Source organism: Castor canadensis, chromosome 15 (genome assembly GCF_047511655.1).
Source record: "Castor canadensis chromosome 15, mCasCan1.hap1v2, whole genome shotgun sequence".
NCBI lineage: Eukaryota > Metazoa > Chordata > Mammalia > Rodentia > Castoridae > Castor > Castor canadensis.
In genome coordinates this window covers 20,816,085-20,843,348 of record NC_133400.1, presented here as the reverse complement: position 1 = coordinate 20,843,348, position 27,264 = coordinate 20,816,085, and positions in this window count along the sequence as shown.

The window sequence follows — 27,264 nt, the reverse complement described above, 5'->3', positions numbered from 1 at the left end:
ACCAGGAGTTTGGAGTCCAAACTGCCTGGCTGGCTTAGGACACCGAATGAGCAAGTTAGTGAGCCTTTAAAAATCTGTTTGTCTGATTTGCGCAGTGGGGATATTGGCCATGGATTTTTGAGCTGTGAGGGTTAAGTAGGATGCTGCAGCTGAGGAAGTTGGAGAACTGACTAGGACATTGTTGGTGCTGACTAGAGGATCTTTTGTGTGCACATGTGAAAGCCACACTGGCACTTTCACCAATGGTTCATGGTATTTAGCAGAACTTGCAAATTAATTTCAATCCTTTCTTAAAAGATCCTTCCATGTTTTCTTTTTATCTCCCAATGGGACCTGTCACTTAAGGCAGTTGAAGACAATGTAACCCGGAGGAATGTGACAAAGAGCATTTGGGAAGATTTTCCTATTTAACTCCGCATCTCATTTTGCCCATTTTTACCCAGAGTCATTTGTGGCCAGAATTGCTACCTGCAACTCTGTTCTTCCTTTCATAAAACATAATGTGGCCATGTAGACTCCAAACACATGCACACCACCCATCTGAGGTGTGCCTAACCATCATCTTTTCTCAAATCTGGGTTCTTTATAACTTGAAAAAGAAACTTCACTACTTGAATATGGGAGGTACTTCAGAAGTCTGCACGCCTAAGTAATAATTGATGTAATAGTGATAATAAAAGCCATTGAATTAGCTATTACGTTTTAAGAACTTTGCTTACATTCTTACATTACTTCAACCCTGACATTTATGCCAACTCTTTAGGAAGACGACACAGAGAGTAAAGGGTCAATCAATGTCATCCAGCCAAGATAGAGAAGCAGGGCTGATGATAGAAGGTAGGACTATCTGGTTTTAAACACAGTGGTTTTTTTTTTTTCTTTTTTTTATCATTTATATCAAGAAGTGTTTCCTTCAGGACGAAACAAAATTCTTGCTTTGTCCCCTTTGTGTCCCTAGTGCCTGGCACATGTGTTCAGTATTTGTTGAATGTCTGCAGACACACGCATGCACACTCATATACATGAACAGGCAGATTGCTGTTGTTTAATTTTTGTAAGACATGTGTGGGTCCACACCTAGGCTTTGAAGGTCTACACGTAGGCTTTGGTAGCAGCAGAGAAGAGCAGTGGCAGACTCTGGGTCCAGCAGCCCCTGATCCTGGGGCTAGCCCAGGAGGAATATTTTTAAGAATACAGAGACATTCCAGTCCTGCTTGGCTTCCTGCATGTCACAGAGACCACAGAGCCTCCTGGAAGTAGTCACTGAATACGAACCAATTCATTACCACTAGCTTAAACAAATAGCTGGCCTCTCTTCACTGGTACCCTAAATCAAATATTCTGTTTCCAAGGACTGCAGAATGGCATGACAAAGCACCACCTTTTCTCCCAGTCACTCATGCACACCTCTCCGGTGGACACTGAGGGTGTCCAGAGGAACCCAAGAACCTGATACTTCAGACTTACCAAGGGCTGCCCACCTAGCAGTTACGGAAAAGCATCTGATGTCAATCATGGGAAACCCCTCTTTCTACTCACTTGAAGCTTCCTCAGGGACTTCAATTGTCCCAAAGTTGAGAATGCTTGCAATAAGAAGGTGGGGGTGCATGCATTGAAAAGGGCATTGCTATGAGCTCATCATTTTGTTCATTCATTGATATCCCAGGTATCTTTCTCAAAGTTTCCTCTGCATTGTTTCTATGGTCTGCTTGTAAATTAGATGCGGAAAAAAATTTAAAGAAGACATTCCTTTTACAGATAATTTTGGGAAATACTTAAATAAACAAAACTAAGTATTTTTCGACTTGATGGATTTTTTAGAGTCTTGAAAAGGCTAATATGAATTATAACTGAGCAAAAGATAAATATGGTATGTTATAACTAATATATTCACCTGACACATAATACCACCCCCCCACCCCCCCACACACACCTGAAAAACTCCCAGGGAACTAAATATCTTCAGAGGCAAAGAATTTCCACAGAACTAGCTTTATGCAAAATGTTTACAGAGTAAGGACTTCCCAGAGTATAAATGGCCTCCTTCTCCTCCTTCTGCAGATAATCCCCCTGTTAACCCACTCATATGGATTCCTTCCTGTCAAGCTTGTGTTGCTCCTGTGCTGCATGCAGGTCTCTGCTGTGCCTTGGAATTGGCTCACTGGGAGAGGCCTGAGCTGCCTGAGCTCATGGGAGGATAAGACTCCAGGCTCTAAGGGGCTACAGAACTGAGCTTCCTGAACAAGATGGAGGAGAGAATCACAGGTGCATGGGACGTACTCATCTTCTTTCCCGGTCTTTGCTTTCTGCATCAAAGCTAGCTATGTGCATCAAACTGCATAAAAGACTTAGAAAAGGGATTTCCAAGTGTGAGTTCACATCAGCCCCCTTCTAGGCCTGATCTGAATTGTCCCTACCCAGAAGGATCACAGTTTGGGAAGTGCTGTGTACCCTGGGTGGAAGCGCTGATGGTACGTAACAATTTTTAGGGGCAATTATGCTAATGCCACATAGCTGTTGCCAGGGAATGGCATATACCAGGTTGCAACTGGTACAGCTATGCCCAAAGATTTAGTAATCTAGGTAATTTCCCTAAACCAGGAATCTGGTCATGGTTACCTACAAGGTTCCTTACATCCATTGTCAGTGTCAGTATCTTATACACTGGCTCATATTTAACTTCAATTAACCAACCAGAGTTGACCTTTGGGGGTGAGAGCAAATGTGCATTAGCAGAGCCTGGAGTCCACTGGGTTTCTGATTCTTATAGGATACTGATTTATGGAGGCACCCATCATTACCCATGCCAGCCTCTGTGACAGGTACATTCCTGCCCCCAACACCCTCTCCTTGGCCACAGAGATGGACTCAGAGCAGAGCTGAGAAAGGGGTTGTGATTAGAAAGGAGGCAGGAATATTGACTGATGTGATGTGCCCAGGGCTTTTCAGAAAGTGCTTGGAGACATGTGTTGAGGGGTGACTACAAGACTGCTCCCCATTGGACCTCTGGTTCTTAGCTTTGCCTGCATTCTGGAATCCCTGGGCTGGTTGGCTATGTGTGTCTAAATCTGATTTGTAGGTCCCACCCCACATACTCTGTTTAATTGCTCTGCAGCCTAGCCTGTGAATCAGGGTTTGATAAAACTCTCAGGTGAATTAAATACACAGCAAAGCCTGAGAACGACTGCCTTGGAGCTTTTCTTGCCATTCCAATCTCATCAAGCCCTCAAATAGGAGTAGAGTTTGAGCATCCTTAATCCAAAAATCTGAAACTCAAAATGCTCCAAAATTTGTAACTGTTTGAGCACCAACATTATGCTACAAATAAAAAATTCTACACCATGAAATTTTGTTTCATGAACAAAATTAATGAAGTTCCTTCATAAAATTACTTTTATGCTCTGTGTATAAGGTATATATATGGTCAAACTCGGATCTAAAGTTATCTCATTTTACATATGCAAATATTCCAAAATCCAAAAAAAAAAATCTGAAATCTGAATCACTTCTATCCAAAACATTTCAAATAAGTTGACCTGTATTAGTGTCAACTGCAGCTGACACTCAACGAACAGAATCTCTACTGGGCACTGGTGGCTCACACGTGTAATCCTAGCTACTTGGGAGGCAAAGATCTGGAAGACGGTGGTTCCATGCAAGCCTCAACAAAAAAAGTTTGTGAGACATCATCTCGATGGAAAAAAAGGCTGGATGTGATGGCATAAGCCTGTCATCCCAGCTACTGCCAGAGGTACAAATAGGAAATTCGCAGTTCAGGCTGGCTAGGCAAAAAGCGAGAGCCTATCTCCAAAATAACCAGAGCCAAATGGCTGGTATAAAGACTCAAGCAATAGAGGGCCTGCCTAGCAAGTGCAAAACCCTGAGTTCAAACCCCAGTGGTGCCAAAAAACAAAACCAAAAAGAAAAAAGCTTAAAACAATGAGACAACTTCCTGAGTCACTGGGGTCTAGAACATAGGATCCACAGCTGTTTTTACAGCACACCAAGTGTCTAAATGCTGCAAATCCTACTTAATGTGACAATGAGGCCATCATGAGCCACTCCCCTCATATATCCATGCTAAAGAACAGAAGGCTATGACTGGTGCCAGGAGTAAGTGACCTTAGCCACACAACTATCAAGCCCACCCAGGAGTCAAGACAGGCAAAATCTGGGCCAAGTTTATTTTTCTTTTCCTTTCAAGTGTGATAGTGGGAGAAGTCTGAGCAGGAAGTACTGCAGACACATGTGGGCCCGAGGGGGTGGGGTTCACAGTCCATCAAGAAACCAGCCAGGCTTGACGTGTCATCGCTCTGCACTTACTCAGCCATAAGGATGTCTGCATTCCCACTGGTCTTTAAGGATAGAGAATTGACTCAAAAAAGAAAACCTTGGCCAGAAAGGATGCTAGGGCTGGAACCAAATGGGTGTGCTCTGTGCCAAATTGTTAAAGAAAAGGTAAAGCCATAGGGAGAGAGCACAACATTAAACAAAGGGGACATGGAACTGACTCCCCTTGACCTTAAATAAGACTCTTCACCTTCATGAACTTTCCTTTCCCTTTTTTCATATCAAAGGTTAGAGATTCAGTTTCCTTATTCATAAAGTAAGGATTACCATCACCCAGACGTGGTAAGAAAGTGACTATCTATCTATCTGTATAGAATGTTGTTATATTAACATATGCTGTTATATCATGTATAAAATGTGTATATAAATAATACTATTATAGATGCTTATTGCATTCTATATTTGTTACAGAAAGAGCTACAGAGAAAAGAACGACATAGTGAGAATCAGGAAGCTAAACCTTGCATGTGACTCACTCCATCTGAAGCCAGTTTGGCATGGTTACACAAATTATGGTGCATCCATTGAATGAAGTTCTTTGTGGCTGTTAAAAATGAGACATAGACATACATCCAAATAAAGAAAATCTTTCCCAGAATGACCATTAGGAAGAAAAGTAACTTGAGAGCCATGACAAAGTATCAGCCCTTTCCCATACTGAAAGATATTTATATATAAATATATAATGTATGAAATGCTTAAATAAATACAAAAATAGATTTGAGTTGTGCACACAAATATGCATGTCCTTTTTTGGATTCGTGTATGTCTTCCACTGAAAATACATTTAGTACCTATAAGGAAGGAATTTGGCAAAAGAAAAAAGAGGACTAGCCACTTTATTTTATATTTTCTACTTTAGTTCATACTTGTCTGCATCATCTGCACAGTTACAGTGTATGTTTGTGTGTGTATTTTAGAAATAAAAGGAATTTGAGTTAAAACAGGAAAAAAAAACAAAGGCTGGTGGGACCCTAAACCTTGAGCTCCTTCCCCTGACTTCTGGGCCACCTTCACAGACCTGGCTTTTTTCCAGCTAGGAATCATTTCGTTCGCTTGTCTTAAATCCTGGGCAAAGCCTATGCCCAGCCTGAGGCTGACAGACCTGGTCCAGAGGGGACTACCACCTCTGCTCTGAGTCCGAGTTTGCTGTTTTCACACACAAGCATAAGGTGGGGATGCTTGGGGAATGATATGGAGAGAAACGGAACAAGCCTAATAAGTAAACGGATGTGCTTTTGTGCCACAGCACCAAATCTTCAAATACTTTAAAATCAAACTGGAAGTAAATTGAATTCAAAGTAAAATGCTGATATAAGTCCATGCACAAGAGCTAGAATCTTCTCTATGTCAATAGCTAATAACTTTGGGGGTGCCCCACCCCTACTTGTTGTAATGGGTTCAATGGTGACCCCTTAAAACCTATGCCCATACCTTAAACCTCAGAACCAGATCATCTTGGGTTATCTGGATGGGCCCAAAATCTAGTGTCAAGTGTTGTTACAAGACATTATGGCAGGCAAAAGAGAACACTCAGACAGAATAGCCACGTGAAGACAGGGGCAGATATGGGGCAGGGGGTGTCATGAGCTAGGGAATGCCTAGAGCCACCAGAAGCAGGAGGAGAAGGTAGGATCTCCCCTAGAGCCTTCAGGGGAACACAGTCCTGCTGACACCTTGAGTGCAGACTTCTGGCCTTTAAAACTTTATAAGCAATGACCAGGTTTGGTCACTGCCTATAACAGCCTGAGGAACTAGTCTCCTTGCTGAAGAGGTGTTGCCTTGGATTGACTTTTTAGAAAAGAAAAGGGCCCGGGGATGCAGGAAAAGGAAAAAGACTTCCATACCACACGCAGAACGCCTGTCCATAATCACATGCCAAACTCTCTAACCCACCCCTATGGGGTCTGAGCCTCCTTTTTCAAAATAGCTTCTCCTAACACCCTCTATGGGATTATTCCACTTGATTTTTCTGCACAGTGCCTGTCAAGACTTGTTATTATGCTGTATGTTTGATTTCATGTTGTATGGTAGCTCTTTCCTCCGGGGAATGTGAGCCCCGGAGGGCAGGCTCTTGCACTCTGGCTGCCTCTGAATCCAGCTCCTGGAACAGTGCTGGCCTTGCAAGAGAACCAAGATGATCTTTGTGGAAGGGAGGAAGAAAAAAGAGGCTACTCTGAGGCAGACACTAGGAAGGGTTCTGAAAAGGGTATAGAGAGACCTGAGACTCAGGCCTTGCTTGTGCCAAGCTCACCATTCTAGCAGGCAGATCCAATAGGCGCCAGGGAATCTGCAACACAGGTCTGAAGTGATAGGAAAGAGGTGATAAGTTGGAAGAAAGGGGCAGATAAAGCCCTATGGGATCAGAGAGGTAAAAGAGATAGATGGCCTCCAGGGGGAGTGGGGCATTTCAGCCCAGAGGTGGCATCCGGTGGGTCTTGCAAGAGGGCCTCAATGCCCTGGATGGAGGAAAGAAGGCCTACCCACTGCCATGCCCACTGTAAGAAGCAGCAAGGGGAAATTGAGGGGGAAGGGATAATTTTTGTTTTGTTTTGATTTGTTTTGTTGGTATTACTGGAGTTTGAACTCAGGGCAGCCTACTTGCTAGGCAGGTGCTCCACCATTTGAGCAGCTCCTTTTTGCTTTAGACAGATACAGTCTTGCTTTTGCCTCGGGCTGGCCTTGGACTGCAATCCTCCTGCTTCTGCTTCCCAAGTAACTGACATTACAGACATGCACCATCATGCATTTGAGTTTGTTGAGATGGAATCTCACTAACTTTTTTTGCCCAGGCTGGACTCAAACCCTGGTCCACCTGTCTCTGTCTCACAAGTAGCTGGGGTTATAGGTATACACACCAGCAACCTGGCTAGTTTATTGGGTTTGTTGTTTTTGTTGGGGTTTGAACTCAGAGTTTTGTGCTTGCTAGGCAGACAATCTATCACTTGAGCCATGCTCTAAGTCCCAGGAAGTGACAGCTGTGAGAGACACTACTGGGGGACCCAAGGAGGCAGGCCCAGTGATGGTGCCATGTGTGCTAAGGATGAAAGAAGTACAGAGGCTTCAAGCCAGGAGCCTGCCCAGGTGGGGACCAGGGCCCTAGGTACACCTAGGAAACCAGCTCCTTCAGCCCTCAAGTATGCTACCTGATTTCCTTTTGCTCCTCTGCAATTTCTCCAAGCTCACAGTTACCTTGGGAATCAGAGCTTCTTCTCATCTAATCAGGTTTGCTGCTATGAACCTTTCTACATACATGTTTCAGCTTATCGACACTCGAATGATACGCAGGATTGTTCCCATTTTACAGGTGAGAAAATTGAGGCTCAGAATGGTGAAGTTGCCTCAGGCTTTATCCCTGACCCTGGTATTCCAAAGCCTCATGCATTGCAAGGGTTCATGTATTACAATGTCATGATTTCTAGAATAGTTCTCACACAGCAATTGCAGTTGATCTGAAAACAGAATTTTGGAGCATGCTGGTCAAAGGCACTTCACCCCATTTTTATAGAAAAGAAAACTGAGAATCCAAGACATAGTGAAGTCTCCCCATAAGCTGCATCTCAGACACGGTGAAGCTGGAACGGTGAACACCAATGTTCCATCTTACAGCCCTTTGCTTGTGATGCTGTGTAATCAGAGCTGGACGGTAGGAACTTGGGTGCAGTTTGCTCCAGATCTGATGCCCACTCGGCAGGGCTCTGGCTCCGGGCTGAAATCGACAAGCAGCAAGACAGCACATCCATCTCCACAAGGGCCTTCCAGGGAAAACTGCACTCCCTAGAAGGGATTGGCTGCATCTATCTTGTTGGACAATATGCTATTTTCATCAGAAAGCTACCAGGCATAAATATAGATTTCTGAACATTTTTTATGAGCCGACATGATGGTCTCTGGACGCTACTAAGCCATAAAAAGCCAGACAGTCCCTTCACAGAAACTGCACATCCACCTGTGTTGTAGATAGAGCTGGAAGACTGAAGCCACATGGCCAAAGGGCCTCCCTTTGCCTGTTGGGAAAATCAGCAGCAGCCAGTTCTCTGTATAGTCTTGGAGTCTCTCTCCCTTGTGCCCTCTGACCTTGTGCCCTGTAACTGGCTCAAATCTGGGATGGAGTAGATCAAATTCTAAAGAAAACCTCTCTGGGTTCTGTCCTCAGTCTCCCTTATCATCCTTCTCATCTTCCCCTGGCCCTTTAGTCTCCTCTCTACTCCATGGCCTTTGTATATGCTGCTACTCCACCTGCCATCTGTGCTAAACCCCTAAAATTCTCAGACTTCCTGTCAGAACTCCCTCCCATACTCTAGGTAAGGCTTCTTGGTTATATGTTTTCCTAGAATTGTGTTCCTCTACTTCTAAACATTTACTTCGGCATGTAAGGGTTTGTGTGATTATTTGATTAGAATCTGAGTTGCCCCTCTCCACTGTAAGCTTCATGAACATTAACACTCTGCTTCCATTGCATTCCCAGAACCTAAAAAGAGTTCAAGGTAAATAGTTACTGGGTAAACAAATGCATGCATGAATGAATAAATGACTACATGAATAAGTAATTGACTGAGCAATGAGCAATGGCTCCGTGCAGTGGTTATAAATCAGGGAAGACTCATGGAACATTTGACAACCTTTTAGGACATTTTTGTTTGTCACAACTAGGAGGGAGGGTGGTGGTGCTATTGACATCTAGTTTATAGAAACCATGCACAGGACGGTCTTCTCTGCCCCCAGCAATGAATTATCCAGCCCAAATAGTGGTGAGGTTGTGAAATCCTGTGTATTCATTTCCCAGGGATCCATAGCAAAGCACCATATAATAGGTGTTTTTACCCAACAGAAATTTCAAATTTAGAAGCTGAAAGTTCAAAGTCAAGTCATTGGCAGGGTTGGTTCCTTCTGGAGGTCTGAAGACAGATCTGCTCCACCCCTCTCTCCTAGCTCATGGTTGTTGATGGCAAGCCTTGCCATGCTCTGGATCACAGCTGTGTCACTCCACTCTTCTGTCTTCACATGCTTCTCTTTGCTCTGTCCTGTGTCTCCTCCTCTTCTTATAAGGACATCAGTCATCAGATTTAGGGTCCACCTTAATGAACTCATCTAATTACATCTGCAAAGACCCTGTTTCCAAGTCAGGTCACATTTTCACAAGCCCTGGGGTTAGAACTTGAATATCACTCTTCAGGAGGCCCGGATCAATCTACCACATCTGAGTGAATCATATTCATTCCTCCCACCCCAAAATGAAGAGGAGCACCAAAACCTATTATTTCTCCTCCCCTCTCTCACATCCCCTTTTCTTCCACAGACTTGTTAGTTCCTCAGCCTTCCTCCTGCCCCACATGGGTTATGCATATGAAATCCTTGGACCAATCATATAAGCTAGGTGTTATCTTTGCCTCCATTTAGGAATTAAGCAGAGATGATAGAGAACGTGCTCAACAGAGAAAGTGACAGTTTGGTCACCTGATTCTAAGGTCCATCACAACCCCTGGCCTATGGTGACTTCTCCATCTTCCTGTTGAGGTTTCTTTTCTCTCATTTGCTTCTCTGGCAGGAACCCGCCCTGTGCTCTTAAAATGCCAGAGTTGATTCTGCCACAGCTCTTTCAGTGCCATTACTGTTTCCTTACATTCCTCTCTCCCTTCTACACTATGAGGTCTTTCAGGGTGGCTACAATATTTATTTCATCTCTGTATCCCCAATACCTACCCCAGGGCATGGTAGACACAACAAGTTGATGTTAGTTGCATAAATGAAGGCAGTCATAACTTCAACAATCTCGTCTAGAGATGTCACTTTTGTTTGTATTAGACCTTCCAGGGTAACATTACAATAAATACAACACAGCACTATAGCTCTATTAGAAGCAACCAGAAAGTGAATCAAATATTTCATAAAGAAAGAAAAACAAATAAAAAGGTTCCATTAGCTTGGATAACTGTGGGTTAACAAACACTAAATATATTTCCCTATGACTGGATTTCAAAAAGCCTTGAATATCCTAGTTTGCTTTTGGAATTTTGAAGTCTTCCAGGTATGAAAAATATTTTTCAATAAAATTAGTTTTTGTTGTGGATGACATCTATCTATCTATCTATTTGTCAATTTTGGCAGTTTTGGGGATCAAACCCAGAAAGCCAGGTATTTTTTATTTGTTTGTTTATTTGTTTTTCATCTCAAAATATACCTATCATTCTACAGAGTCAGAATGGGCTGGGATGCACCATGGGGACTTCCTAAGATTTGGGTGAGCAAGAGACCCCCCTCAGGGCTGAAGAGGCCATCACTAGGCAGCTAGGATCTTATGTTTCTTCTCCCTTCTCCCTTCTCTCTCTCTCTCTCTCTCTCTCTTTCTCTCTCTCTGCCTCTGATCTCAGGCCTGTATCCACCATGCACCTGCAACACTTTTCATTCCTGTTTCTTATGAATTTTTCTACTCTTCTCAGAGTCCATGTGCCTTCCCTGGTTCTATCCTGAACTGCAAATGAAAGTTCATGGCCTAAAGAACCCTGCATCTAATTAACCTCCACATTATCTCTGGAAAATTATACCAATTATCACACCAGGACTCAGGGTTCAAAAGCTACCATGTCTGGGTGACGGTGATGGATGCTACCAATTCAAGGAGAGGAGGCAGCATGTCTGGTGATGAAAAAATCATTTGTTTTGCCATGAGAAGCTTTTGCATGTCAGACACAAAGTCCAGCCCTGGGAGCTCTCTTGACATTCTTATGGAAGTGGCACATTTTGGAGTGGGATAATTTTTAGTACTATGTATTAATTAGTTTTGTTTTCTTACTGTCTTAATACTGAAAAATATACAGGGACAAAAAACTAAACACATAAAAATAGCACATAAACTATCTAGTGATTTCTGTTGATCTTCAAAACCAATCAAAGTGAAAGCAGTACAATCTTGATAGGTCTGACGAGCCAAAGAGTTCAATAAGCAACAGAGTTGAAGTGGATTTCTTCCATATTCCCCCTCCAAGCTCAGTCTCTCAACAGCTAAGAGTTTTATGATTCCTTTACAAACAGTGTAATGGTATAACAGAATGGCTGAGAATAGAGATGCTCAAACTTGAGTGGATATTGGAATCACCTGGAAGGTTTGCTAACTCATAAAGGCTGGGCTCTATCCTCAGAGATTATAGCTTTCTGGTCATCCAGAATTTGCATATTTCACAATTTTTCCAGTGATGTTGAATCCCACCTCTACTACTTTCTAGCTATATAATTTCAAAAGAATTTGCTTTTCTTGACCTCATGCTCCTCTTCTGAAAAATGGACCAAACCATTAAAGTTGTGAGGAGTAAACAAGTTGAAATATTTTAAAAACACTGCATGTTAGGCACCATCATGAATATGCTAGCCTGAAAATATGTCTCCACCTACAATCTACACTTTTTAATGTTAACAAAGGGGATAATTTGAAATATACTTCAGAACTATGTTTAATCACAAGAATGAATTTTCATATATTTAAATAAAAATATACATGTGTGAATTGTGCTTGTCATAAAATAATAGTGTAGGTGAACAAACTGGAGACACACTCTTCTGAAATTGCCCTCACTGGATATTTTCAGGTACTGCTGAGAACTACCCTCACAAGTCTGAGCAGACATTTTGTGAGCGCATTCATAGTTGAAAAATTAAAATTTAAATACACATTTTTAGGAAGGCTACATGTGTTTCTAAGCCTAGGTCTGTCCAGAATCCTGATGGGACTAAAGTCAAGTGATATTTTTTCTATGAACTTTGCAATGGTTAATCTTGAGTGTCAACTTGATTGGCCCAAGAAGCAGCTAAGAGATTGGTATAGCACATTTCCTGGCGTGCTTATGAGGGCATTTCCAGAAAGGATTAACTAATGGGAAAGGACCACCATGAATGTGGGTGCTACCACCCAATAGGCTGGAGCCCAGATAGAAGGAAAAGGAAAAAGGTTAGCCTATTAGTGCAGACATTCTCTTTCTCTCTCTGCTTCCTAGCCACAACAATGTAAGCTGCTCTGCTCCACCACGCCCTTCCTGCCATGACAGACTGAAACCTCTGAAACTGTGAGCCCAAATAAATCTTTCCTCCCTTAAGTTGTTTTTCTCAAGTATTTGTCTCAGCAACAAAAACTCTAGCACAAACCTTGTCATCTACATTTCAAAATGATGAGAAAGCAAACAATGTGCATTATTGAGTCATATGACTCACCTGATCAAGAACTACCTGTTCAGAGCACAGAGCAAAAACCTGAGGATCAAGAAAGTAAAGCAGGATTTCTATGCTGACAGATCCATGGTCCAGAAGGGTAAACCCTCTGAAAACAGGTTCATTGCAATATGGCATGAGAGGGGCAGTGATGTAGATTTAATGTATGTAGACTTAAGTGAAACAGGGGACTGGGAGGGATCAGGAAGTGCTTCAGAAGGAAGGAATAGATGTATTCTGCAAGTGCATGATAACCATAGGGTAGACACGAAGGAAAGGCATCTGAAGGACAAACATCAGTGTGTGCAAGAACCCCAGAAACTTGCTAGAACCTCACATAGTACCTGACATAGGTGGGCATTCAGGGAGTGTTGCCAGAACTCAGTTTTAGTCCTCAAGGGGTGTATAACATAGAGACAGCTAATACCTTGGGCTGTCTTTGATCTAAATAAAGACCTGGAATACATTTGTACTGGCCTCCCATGTCCTGAATGTAGCTTAGTGGGTTCTTGATGAATTCACACAACAAATACACGATTTGCCCCCCTCTTCTACCTAAAATCACCAGGTTGGAACACAAATACTGAAATAACTCTCAGTGGATCCTGGCCTTTCCTGTGACACACTCAGTGCAAGCCCCAGGATTATGAAGACAGAATAGTCATGGCCACTTCCTTCTATAAAGATTCTATTCCCTAATGGATGTTCAATGGACATTCTTTTAGCTCCCACTGCTTGCCCAGAAAGTTTGCTGAAACCCAGTCAACTGAAACAAAATAAAAACTGCAAGTTACTTATTTATTCTGACATTTATTAATGCTTGGATTTCACAAACTTTCGCTCAAATGGTCGAGGAAAAGGAGACATGGATCTGGAGTATCACCATATGCAAAGAGAGGTGCAGCCACATAGTGGTGCATGTAGGCCAAAGATCGCACAAAAAGTGATGACGGTAGGCAGGAGGGCTCAGAAAGGCTTCAGGAGGAAGTTTGCCACTGATTGTTTTCACGGAAAAACAGTGTCCTAAACTAGGCAGCTCTTCAAACATCTGCAAGGATATATTGGAAAGCACACATCAAAAAGGTGATCTCTCATTGCTATAGCTTGCAGATGGTTTCACTCAAGGGTGAAACTGAGACTGCAATTGGGAAGACAACCCGGTCCACTGTCATGGAATAAAAGCAACAGTTGCAGTCTTCAAATTGACTTAAAACATTTCCAAGCCAACATGTTCTCCAAAGAAAATTTGGGAAAAGGATCTTTAAGATGTTTTGATAACTCCAACCCATAGTCAATCCTCTGACTGATGATAAACAAAGTCTTCCCTCCCTGGCCCCTGTTTAGTTCACCAGCCTTATTGCCTGTTATGCCTCCCTGCTAGTCATCCTTGCTGTCTTTCAAACATAAGTCTAAATAAAGTCAGGATGACTTGAGTTCAAACTCTGCCACTTTCTAGTTGTACAACCTAGGGACAGTCAGTTGGGCTTACCACTCTGAGCCCAAGGCTTCCTGTCTATGATATGGTGACAATATTGTGAGAATGAAACAGTAACAATTTATAGAAAGGTCCAGATGGGAGCCTCAATCATAGGCAATTTTTCCAGCGTTCTCCATTCCACTGAATAAAAGAATTACCTCCACATGTGGGGTATTCTTTATTTGCCTTTTAGGCTGGGTGGCTTATAAGCTCATCAATTAACTATGAAGTTTCACTGATGATGTGGCATATGTGCTCATGAGAGTTTGGCATGGAAAAGAAAATGATTGAACTAGGACTTTTTAAAAAGATGATTTAGCCGATAACTAATTTGAGCTAGCTTAAGGAAAAATGCAGGTGGTATATCAGGAATCATGATGCTTCCTGAAATGATGAGATGGGAATTACAATTAAGCTTAGGGAGGGCCTAAAACCAGGACTGAAGACATAAATAAACCTGGTAATTGACTGTCTCCGCTTTCTATCCCTGCTTCCCTTCAGAACTTGATTCATTGCTGCTTCTCTGCTTCTTAACAGAATTTCTCTGTTCCCAATCCCCAAGGTAGAATACATGGTCCCACAACCAAAAGCTTAGCATGAATACCTAGACGATAGGATCTGATTCTTTCAACTTGAGTCTAAACTTGCTCGAATGGTCACCAGGTGGTGGATAGGGTTCATAGAGTCTAAAAATAACTACCTGGGGCTCTTGTGAATCATGGATGTAAGGTGGGAGGAGTTTATATTATAAAGACAGATTGATAATTTTAAGGAGAGAGGAAAAGAGCAAATGTTTAGAAAGAAGTAGCTGAATAAGAGTTCCCACTGTTGAAGGCTCAGAGGAGTACATCTAGGTCTGGAGCAGTACAATTTTATCTATCTTCATATGAGAAAGTCGTATTCAATCAATGCTTCTCAACCTTGGCTTATTATTTGATTGACATGGGAAGCTTTTACAAAGCTCAACATCCAGGCAATAGCTCCAGATCAAGTAAATCTGAGTTTGTAGCTATGGGATCCTAGTATCAATATTTTTCAAGTTCTTTAGATTATTCCAATCTTCGTTAAGGTTCATAGCCACTGGACAATATCAGTGACTCTCATATGAATCACCTCAGTCTAATTAAAAGATTGTGGTTTAATAGGTTCAAGATGGGGCATGGGATTCTGAACTTCTAACAAGCACCTAGGTGCCAGTGCTGATGGTCTATAGATTACACTACAACTATCAAAATACTAACTTATCCCTGAGTCCTAGTCTAGTCCCAAGATGCTAAGAAAGGGAATATTTATTTTACAAATATTTATATTTTAAACCAGACCTTGATCTAAATGCTAAGGCATAGGAAGCTGCTAGGCTTCTGCCAGAGATGGTGTTAACATGTAGACCACATGATTTGAGAGAAGTTGGAGAAAATATTCTGTGTTTGCCACTTTTTCTGAGTTGTGCTTGAAAGCTTATTTATCAGGGATTTTTGTTTGTTTGTTTTTAGTCATTGTTTTTTAAAAAATCATCCTTTTAGAAAAGGCAGCAAGCTGGCATCTCTGACAGGAGAAAAATCTGTCTCAAGTCTAGAGCTCAGGCAAGTTGGCACGGAAAGAAGAAAGGTGTCAACAACTAGTAATTAAGGATAGGAAGTACAAAACATGGAATCTGTGATAGAGACAACATTTTGGCCCTGAGCACAAAGGACCACATAGAACCTATAACAGGGAAAAAGGAAAATGACCTTCATGGTGATGATAGAGAGATAGATAGATAGATATGATAGGGAAGATGGATAGATGGGTGTATGTATGGAAGGGCAGATGTATGGATGGGTAGACAGAAATATTATGCTCTATGAAGATTCAATAGATTCAATGATTAATGAACCAAGCCCATTTTAAGAGAACATGGACATGTTTCCAAACATAGGTAGAATTCCTAGTAATAACAGAACCAAAGTTGTTTCAATGTTTAGGGTAAGTCTGCAGACATTTCCTTTAGCAACTGTATCTCAGAAAGCCAGGAAAGCATCTGCAGATACAATACCTTGTTTTCATATCACAGAGATGCATCCACACAATATGGGGGAAAGACCATAATAAATGTTTATGTTTTCATTTTTTCCTGACTGCCTACTATGGGCCAGGTAATGGGTTTGTTAAAGTTTCCATGTTGTAATTTTTCAGGTTATTCATATACCATTATCTAATGAAGACAACAAGTTTAAGGGGCTTTTGTCTGCATGGTTACATTTTATAGTCTCCAAAACCTATGATACAGGAGTCAGGATTTGATGCTCATCTTGATCATGATGACTATGGTGGTGGTGGTGGTGATAGTATTGGTGTTGGGATATAGTTCCTATTTAAGAAAAATTTTAAATAGGCTTCAAAATGTCAACAGACCATAAAAAGTCCCACCACTGATAAGTTCTTACCAAGTGTGAGCAAAAACTCATGCTCAATCTCAAACCTTGGCTTCCTGTCTCTTCTATACTGGTCAATAACTAGAATATCAGTTCATTTTTAAAGTTTAGGTTTTGATTGGCCATAGTAAATGCACATGGAGGGATGAATGAAAAACTCAGGATTTGCAAAATTCTATGGCTTTGTGTATAAGAGAGAGAAAGCTTCAAAATGGCAACTTCAGAAGTTAAACTGATTTTTCATTTCTAGCTTGCATTCTTCTCTCCTGACAAGGGAGGCTGGAATAAGAATCAGCTTTAAAGGAAATGTTTCACTCTGCCTCACAGATGCAATTCTGTGCCAACATTAGCTACCACCTGTATAGCTAATACATATAAAAGGAGAATATTTAGACAGGCACTCCACAAAAGTGTGGTTGACTCAGGAAGTCAGAGGGTTATAACTGCCCCCAAGAAAATGTCATGCTTTTTTAAAACAGCTTCAGTTTCACTGGTCTTGCAGCTTCCAGGCCGGTTGCTGTCCAGTCTTACTCCACACTGAAGCCTGAGTGAGTCTATTCAAAATGCAAATGTGACTGCCTCTCTCTAGAGCTGAAAATTCTCAATGCTTCTTCCTCTCTCAGTCTCATCAGCAGAAGAAAGCTCAGGCCCCTTAACCTCATGTACAATGCCTTCTGTGACTTGGTCATTGTTGACCACTCCAGCTTTGTTTTCCTTCTCTCCTTTTGGCCTTCCATGGTGTGCTTTGGTAAAAACAGATCCTCAATACTGGCAGTTAACCTCAAAGACCTCTCTGGGTGATGCTTCTGGGCCTTTGATTATGCCGACCCCTTCACAAGAATGCTGCCTCTGCCTCTTTCTTCATCCTAAGGACTCCCCTGATTTAAAAACGCTTTCTAGACCGTCCTCAGAGTAGCTCAGGAGAGGCACTTTATGCCTACATCTATTTGAACATGCCATGGTCTATACGTTTTTAGAGCAAATCCTAATCACCACCATCATCATCACCATCATTCTCAGTAACCATTGAAGGCCTAGTGGGTTCCAGGAACTGTGCTCCTTGTTTTAAATCTATCATCACATTTAATAGCCATGACATCTCTATGAGATTTGAGATTAAGTAAATCAACAAATAAAAAAAACCCACATACTCCTCAAATTTATCAGTGCTGGGAACATACTAAATATAGCAATAATTTGTTGCTCAATAATTCATACAGTGAAATTGATAGCAATTTGTTCATTCATTTTCAGGAATAGGCTTTATTTTAGAGTAATTTTAGATTCACAAAGATGTTGAGAAGATAAGATCGTGTTCCCATATTCCCTGCTCCCATTTTCCCTATTATTGACATCCTGCATTAGTATCATATATTTGTGATAATTAATGGCCACTTTTCATATGGGATTATTAACTAAACTCCAAAATGCCCTCAACTTTCCTTATTGTTACCTATTATCTTCTTTCTACTCCAGGATCCTGTCCAGGACACCACATGGCAAGCAGTGAGGAAGTCTCCTTAGGCCCCTCTTAGCTATGTATATCTGTCAGATTTTCCTTGCTTCTGATATCTTGACCGTTTTTAGAAGTACCAATCAGGTATTTTGGATGGCCCAGTTTTGGAATTTGATGTTTTTGTCATGATTGGCTGAGGTTATGGGCTTCAGAAGGAAAACCAGAATGATAAAGTCCCATTTTTGTTATGGCATATCAAGGCTACACACTACCAATGTTTCATGACTGTTAATGTTGACCTTGATCACCTAGCTATTAGGTTTCTTTACTAAAAAAAAAAAAAACCTAATTTTTCCCTCCTGATCATACTACAGTCCTTGGAAGGACATCAGTATGTATTGCCTAAACTTAAGGACTTGGAATTTATGCTTCCTGTCCCTGAGGGTAGAGTATCTAGACAAGTTACTACATTTGGAATTCTTCTACATGAGAGATACATCTTCTCTCCTTCATTTATTAATTTATTCAATAATTTATTTATATAAGTTTGAACTCATGGATAATTTATTTTTTACTTTTGATTTTCATCCAACACTAGTTAATTCTAAGGCTCCAGCTGCTCCAACTTGGGCCACTGGGAGCTCTTTCAATTGGTTCCTACCCTCCTTTGGCAAAACCCCATCAACATAAGCATTTTTTTTAAATATTTGAGAACTTCCTTACTTTTTACTCCAGACTCCTCTTGCATATTTCTGCCCCAGTCTTAGAGTTAGTTATTCTTTAAGAAATCCTGGCTTCTTTTATTAGAGAATAGTATTAGAAACCAAGATCTGGTACCAGTGGTGCTCATGGTTACTGGAGTGCTATTTCTTTCATGACTTCTCAACTGATGGAGCAAAATAAAAAAATGTATGCCTGTGTCTGTATGTATATATAATCTATGCATATACACATATCTATAAATATTTCTAACTGTTTTCAGCAAAACATAAGTTCATACTTATATCTCCGCATCTAAAACATTACTACAAGAATCATTCTAGTCTCCCAACTATATTTATCTGTAAATTTTCACTTTGACAATGAGAAACCTGACTCCTGCTCTCTGCCATACACTTTCTTAATTGTTCATTTCCAGTGTGCATGCAGAGCAATATCAGAATTTTAACTTTTAGCCCTGTGGAAAAAAACTTTACCAACTGAGTACAGTGCTTATGTATAGTTCATTTTGCCCTAAATCTTGCAGATTACCTATCTCCAAAGTTACTTAGTTCAGTACCTTTTCTTTCTATCCTTTTTAGTGAGGTTGCTTTATGCATTTGTAATATAGTTAGATTCACTTGTCACAGTCTGACTTCCTTCCTGGGATTCCCTTGATTTCCAAAATGATTGTTCAGTGTCCGCCCTTTGTACAGTATAGTTCTAGTATTCATTTACTTTTCATCATGTATTTATTTCCCACTCATTCTTGGTTTACAATACTCCTACTTCACACATAAAAATAAGTTGAATTAACTTACACTTAGAAAATGACTCTCATGTAGCCTCCAAAGTCAAATAGAAAGATTAGAATCTACACTGAGGAAAGAAGCAGGAACCTGTCAAAGCTTATGAGGAGACAATTACTGCATTGAGAGATGAAGTTAGTTTTGAGTCTCTTGGCAACCATGCTGATGAAAAGGAGCCCAGCAACACTGGAGGGTAAGTTAAAAGTGTGTTTTGGAGGATGAGATAGGACTAAGTAAGATTAACTTTGGCTGTACATGCAGACTTCCAGATGGAAGGTGCTCATGTTTGACCATTAAATCCACAGAAAGTTGTGTTTCAAATTCCTTGTGATTGCTCCAGAAGTATCTCCCCTGGAGGTCCATATGAACACATGTCACTCACTGCCAGCATTGGGAATGGGCCTTTGTCAACACAATTGCCATGAGCAACATGGAACACTTTCATCATATTTAATTTTACAAAATATTCCTCCCTATTCCTCTTCTCATCCTCATGGCCCCCAGGGACATCTGTTACCCAATGGATGATCATTCCCATTTTACAGATCAGTAAGCAAGGTTTCCTGGTGACACACAATGAGGACACGGGACTCAATTTCAGAGTCTAGCTTCCCAACCATTACTACTTCCATCCTTAACTACCTTGGGGAAAACACTCCAGACACAGCTAATCTCAGGTGACAATCTAAAGCTATTTATATGGGCTTCCTCATTTATGGTTCCTGTGAGGATCTATGTTAAAGGGCCTGAGAAAGGCCCAGATCTCCTTTTGAAGAGTTGCAAAGTGGTCTTAGGCCTTGATGTTCGGTTTTGCTTTCCCAAGTAATTCTTGGGTATCAAATACTTTCTCATATATAACATCATTTTTAAAACATCTACAAATTAAAAAGTAAAAGAATAAAACCTTCTGAGCTGTCAGAGCAGACAGTACTCGTTCTGTTCCCCCCATATTGGCACTCACTCAGAGGTTTTTCACTCTCATTTTACACAGAATTCAAGTGTCTTTAAGTACTTGATATCTAGAACCATGGTATGTTACAGACAGTAACTGGGAGGAGATAAGAGTGGGTTCTAGAAGAATTAGGCATTCCTGATTTTAAATAAGATACATCTTGTTAGCTCAAGGTCAATTTTTCTGTGCATCTCAGTTTCCCCTGACAGTATTAATTCATTTATGCATATTGACATAATCTCACCTCAAAAAGATACTTCCAAATTCTTTTTTAAAAATTCAAATCATGTTTTATATACTCTGCTTGAAACCATGACATTGTGTTTTGTGTGTGTTTGCTTTTAAGACATCTTTCATTCTAAATAATTAAAATAAGCAAATGCTTCACTGTTTATCATAGAAAAACCTTAGATCTATGGAAAGCAAGATAACCCAGAATAACTCATTAACTCAATAAACATTTACTGTGTATAAATTGTAAATCAGGAACTGAGGATAGAGAAATAAATAATATTGATCCCTGTCTTTAGGAAGTTCAACATCTAATTTAAGAATCTGTCTCTAGGGACCTGGATTGCTGAGGTTTTTATGGCAAAAAAGGCTGATGGTTAAATCCTTCCTGCTCTATGAGTCTTTCTTGTCTCCTAGAGGTGTGAATCATTGAATGAAGCCTTAAAAGTTTGAGAAGAAGCAAAAGGATTCATATATTAAGGAAGGAAAGAAGAAAGGAACCCTTCTACCTTGCTAAATTTGTGCATATATTTTTAAAACTCTTATCCCAAAATTCTTATCCTTATAAACCAAGCCAAATGCTACAAATAAAAGAGTAATTTTACATATGCTATCTCTTTCGTGATCAGTAACTGTGTTAGTCAGCTTCCCATCACTATAACAAAATACACAAGATAATTAACCTAAAAAGAAAAGAGGTTCATTTTGACTCCCAGTTTTGGAAGTTGCAGCCCAAGATCAGTTGGTATCACTTCCTTGGGTCTATATGGTGGACATACAGGATGGCAATTATGGGCAGAGTGTGGCTGAGCAAACTGTTCACCTCCATGACTGGGTTTCCCAAACATCTCCATGTTCCATGGCTACTCTATACAACAGTTATGGTACACTCCGATTGGATAATTTGAAGAAAGTTTAATAAAGAGAGTACTTACTAAAGCTGTAGCACCATGTTGAAAACCGGCAAGGAGCAGTGCAGCATGCAGCTGCTTAGGACCAGGAAAGGGGAGAAGGATAACAGTGACTGAGCTCCAGAAAGAGAAAGCCAAGATCTCCTGACAGGAGCTGTGATAGTCCTTCCAGGGGCTGCAATCAATCCATCACTACTAGCAGGAAGAGATCCAGGAAAATAAGTACCACAAACTCAGCCTCTTCTCACCTCCCTTCAGTTCCCTGATGGGCTCCACATTAGCCACACCCAACTAGAACCTAGAAGGTAGGGGAAGTTCCTATGTAGATTTTTCAGGATCAGGTACAGAGCAGAGTAAGCAAGGAAATGAATATCTGGAGGGGCAAATAAAACATATCCATCTGAGCTATCCTTAGCCATTCCAACATGGAACCTTCATAGCTCAAAATCAAAGGACACTTTCCCATTAGAATCTGAAGCAATCTCACAGTCCTCTCAGTCCAACTCTCCAGGAAGCTTAGAGTAGTTACTGGACTTGTCCCAAGATCTGAGACACATTTGCCATCCTTGACCCAACCCAAGGAAGGAAGTGAGGAAGGCAGGGAATAAGGGAGGGAGGGAGAGAAAAAAGAAAGGGAGGAGGGAGGAAAAGGAGTGGGGATGGGAGAGGGGAGGGAGGAGGAAGGGAAGAGAAATAAAAAAGAGAGAAGAAAAAAAGGAAGATTTATACTAGACAACCTACTAAAAGTTCTTGTTTCAAAGACTAAAGCCATAGACCATTGTTTGAAAGTGAATCATTTGCTTCTGGAACTTCTTCTTCACTCTCAAGCAAAGAAGGTGTTCGGCATGTTCTAAAGAACACACAAGTGTCAACACCATACTGTGTGCCTGAAATGAGATTGATATCTAATTAACTTTGGATATTTTCTGAAATAAAGAGTATTTTCCATAATCACTTTCCCAGACCACACACAAGCATCTGTCTCCAGCAAAGTGAAAGCAAGGACCACGAATCCTCCCTTTGCTGAATTCTGAACTGGACATAAAGGCACCTGAATCCCATATAGAGTTGCATTGCTGAGCTTTGATTCATACTTTATTGCCAAAAATGGGAAGGGAGGATTAGCTGAATGAAGCTCTGTGGTATAAAGAGGCAGCACATGTGTCTTCTTGGCTGACGTCTGCTCTTTTTCCAGTTATTAAAGTTAATGCCGACACAGGAAGGGAGCAGCAGGGACCAGTGTTGTTTTTCCCCCTGAGAACAACTGGGGGAATGTTTTGCAGATAAGAGGCCCCAAATGTTTGGGCTTTTGGAAACGGAAATAGAATCTCTATATACATGTCAGCTTGATCTGGGAAGCCTGACAATTCTTCCCCCTGCCCCCATCTCTGAATTCTGATTGTAGCCAGACTGAGATCTATCTATCAGTTCTGAATGCTCTTTGCAAGAAAGGTTTCGTTGGGGAGGGAAGGAGTGGCCTTATTTTACCAGGAGAAGGCTATTATCTTCCAACAGCTGTTTATAGTTAACTGCAGCCCATATTTAAGCCTGTGCTGGAGCCGTATTTAGTGCCTGTGGATTTGCGGTGAATAAAGTCAGGCTTAACTCCTTCCTCTCCCTGTAGTCATTGACTTCACTGGGGTTTGGGGCTGGAGGGGTCTACATAAAAAGAGCAAGACAGGCAGAAGGCTGGAGCATGCAGGTGGGGCTACTAGTTGTTTCTAATTAGGGTCATTATTGAGGTTTTACTATAGATTAGGGATGTGTTGAGCACTTTCTATACATCATTTCAGTTAATTTCACGCTGATAAGACTCCACCCATTTCACAGGATAGAAAAAGGAGGCTCACACGAAGAATGTGAAGATTCAAATCCAGAAGAATCTGGCTGTAAAGCCCAAGCTCTTAACTCTTATCCTATAGATTACACCAAATTATACCTCCTGTTAATTCAAAAGTACAAAGTGAACTGTGCCATGTACCCTGCACTGAGTTAGCCTCTTTGTCATGAATGGAGGACCTCCAGCCCAGAGGACTCCCAAGCTGGCGAGAAAAGTGAGTGGGTAAAGATGATGCACTGAGGCTGGGGAATGACAATGATGACCACAGAAATTTCTTACCTTAACCAGGTAGAGAGAGTAGCTCAGAACCCAGATAAATTTGGGGAGGGGAGGAATTTACCTAAAGCAAGTTTACTTCAAGAAGAGAACACTGCTGTTGAAACACAGCCATACATACTATATAAACATATATTCTTGAGAGAGGCTGAATCGGAAAATTGATTCAGTGGGGGCTTTGAGAGGTGGGCAGCGTCAGGACCCCAGAAGCCAACAGATAACCCTCCCCAATGTTAGACTCGACTGTTCAGGTAATGAGCATGGTGAGGGTCAGATCTGCTCTTAGAAATGTGGCTCTGGTTGCAGGGAAATGATGAATTGAGGGGAGCAGAAGAAGGTGAAAACACTGAGGGCAATGGATAGCAATCCAGGGACAGGAATGTAGCCAGAAAATGGGCACGGCAAACTGGGAATGGATGTAAGAGATGTGACGCAGGTAAAATGATACAAAGGGTGTCAGTTTCCTTGTCACTCTAAAGACTAAAGAGAGGTTAAATGTTCCAGCAGGAAGTTGGAAGGAACATTGCACAAACCACTAACTCAACCCCAAATGACATACATTCCTGAGGATTAAAATGCTAACCAGCAGGGCTAGGGGGTGGTGGTGACTCTACACCACACACACACACACACACACACACGCATGCACACACACACATGCGCACATACACACATGCACACGTGCATATGCACACACGTGCACACACACACATACATTCATTTTCTCAGCACGTCTGGAACTTTTGTCCTGCATTTGTTTGACTCCAACATCTTTCTTGATGACAAAGGAAACCAAAGATTTTGAAACCCATTGTTGAGCACAAAGAGAGGTGGAGTAAGAGGGGTGTAGGGGGGAAGCTGGCTGACTCTGAACTTTATTCTCCGCCTTGGTACCCAACAATTCGCAGTGGGAGAGAGCGTGGCTTGCCAAGGGCTCTGTGTGACTGGGCTAAACGAGAAGAATATGTTGAGTTCAAGATGAAAAGACAGCCCTCGCAGCTGAAAACAGAGCTGAGAGCTCACGGAGCTTGGGAAAGGAGACTTCACAAAGGAAAGTGCTTATTTGCAAACTCGTTTCTCTGCAGCAAATGCTCCCAGGACCTCTGGCAAAAGGAATTCCTGGACACAGGCCTTTCCATTGAGCTGTTAGCGATCTGTGGTTAATTACCTCTCGCCAGGCTCCATTCCACAGCCAATCCATGGGGCAGCACACAGAGGTCTGGGGGAGAGGCCTTGCCATTTTAATTCCCATGTTTGACAAAATTAAAGTCTTACAACTGCAGAGCTGGAAAGAACCTCACTTCTCCTGCTCTGCATTTCTTGTTTTAACAGTGGCAAGGGCAGTGGATCTGACACACTGGGGCATAGGGCAAGGCTGCCACAGAGAGAGCAGCCTCCACAGCCTGTGGGTGGGTAGTGGTCCACCAGCAAGTAAGCCCTTGTGCTGTCGGGGAAGTCTAGGAGAGCCTGACTGGCCCCTCTAGGAAGATTTCCCTGGAGGATTACTGACTGCAGTGGAGATGCAGATCTACTTTTACTGGCCAAGTGGACTAAGGCCTCTTCCCAGAACTGACATCCTAGGCTCCCATTACTTCAAATAACACTAAGCAAAAATTTCCCAGAAAGGAGTTGTATTCATTAGAGTCCTCCAGAGAAACAGAGAAGAATTTATATGTATATCCTTTGTACATATATTCTTACACATACACGGTGTGACTTACAGTTTTTCGATATTATATGGTATACATTCAGTAGAAACCATACTTCAATCTTCGAAGGTCAATCTTTTCCCAGGCTAGCATGTGCAGAGGACGCACTCTCACAAGGCTGCATAGTGCACCAAGCGGCAGCCCCCAGTCAGGCTGGCAGTCACAAGAGTAAACAGTGGACACCCTACAGTACGCCATACAACTGAGAAGCTGTGATGCTTTGGAGGATAAGTGTATTTAATGCATTTTCAGTTTGTGATATTTTCAACTTGCTCATTTGCAAGGTAACTTGAGAGTTACTTAAAGACTTATTGAGAGATAACTCCACCAAAAGTTAAAGAGCATGTGTGTATACATGTGGGTATACACACACTTTTTGTGCTGGATTAAGTTGCATGTCAACTCTTTCGTATCATTATTTTTTAATTAGCATAAATCAATTTAATTAGCATAAATGATATTGTATCAATATCATTGTGATATTTACATGTATATAGTGTACTTTGATCAAATTCTTCCATTTAAACACACACACACGCAAAACACTCACATACATATATACAGAGAGATAGAGAGAGGAAGAGAAAAAGAGAAAGAGCTTTTAAAGAATTGGCTCCTGCGATTACAAAGACTAGAAAGTCTGAAATTTATAGGATGGACCAGCAAATTCAGGTCAGAGTTCATGTTGCAGTCTTGAGTCCAAATTCCACAGTACAGAAGGCCAGACACTCAGGCAGCATTTCATGTTGCAGCCTTGGAGAGAACTCCTTCTCCATCAAGAAACATCTGTCTTTGCTTTTTTTTGTGTGTGTGTGTGGTATTGGAAAACTGAACTCAGGGCCTTTTGCTTGCTAGACAGGCACTCTACCACTTGAGCCACAACCTAGTCCTTTTTCTTTTAGTTTATTTTTCAGATAGGGTCTTGCACTTTTGCCCCAGCTGACTTTGGACGACAATCTTCCTACCTTCACTTTCCATGTAGGTGAGATTACTTCATAAATAGCTGGGATTACAGGCATGAGCCACTGCTCAGTGTCTGTGTAAATTATAGCTTTAAAAACACCTTCACTGCAACATGTAGACTAATATTGGATTCAACAACTGGTCACCACAGCCAAGCCAAGTGGACATGTAGAACTTACCCGAAAAGAAGGTACTCCAACACTGTCCAAAGCTAGCCAGCAGTCGACATTGTGTGATATATAATTGGCAAAAGATTGAGATAAATACAAGACAGTGCTTTTTATTGTACTAAAAACCATTTCAGTAAGTGAATATCATATACACTAGAGAGAAGAATCTGCCCTCACCCAATTCAGTTCAAAGACCCCACCCCAGCCCTCCCCTCCCATCCTGTACCTGTTCCCACAGCACACACACACCACTGCCTATTTCCTTCAGGACTTGAGCTGCCCTGTTTCACACACACACACAGACCTCAGATAGGGGGGCAGGGGACTTTCATTTCCATTTGCCCAATATAAATGTGCTCCAGTCAGGAAGATGCTATATCCTGTAACTGAAGTCCCTGCCCTGGAATTTTGTCCTTTCTTTTAGAACTGGAGTTTAATTCAACTCAGTCCATTTTAGAACTAGCTGCATCCTCATCCATCTCTTCATTCTTGACACCAGCTTTCTAAAAGCTTTAAAACCTCACCTAACCCAGACTTCTTACCCATGCCAAAATTAAAATTAAAGGCAAGTCAGTAAATCATAGAAAAATCAGTAGAATCCAGGGTTGTACTTCTAGATTATGGCTAAAGAAACTGGCATGAACTCTCAGATCAATGAATAGTTTAAAAACTCTTCATTTTGTTGTTTCTGTTGATTTTTATGTTCTTTCTTACTTTTAACCAAGAAATATGCCAAGGGGCAGAATGACCTGGGGAGACACAAATTCAAAACCAAAATCAAGAAGTTACACTAGAATATGTTACTCTT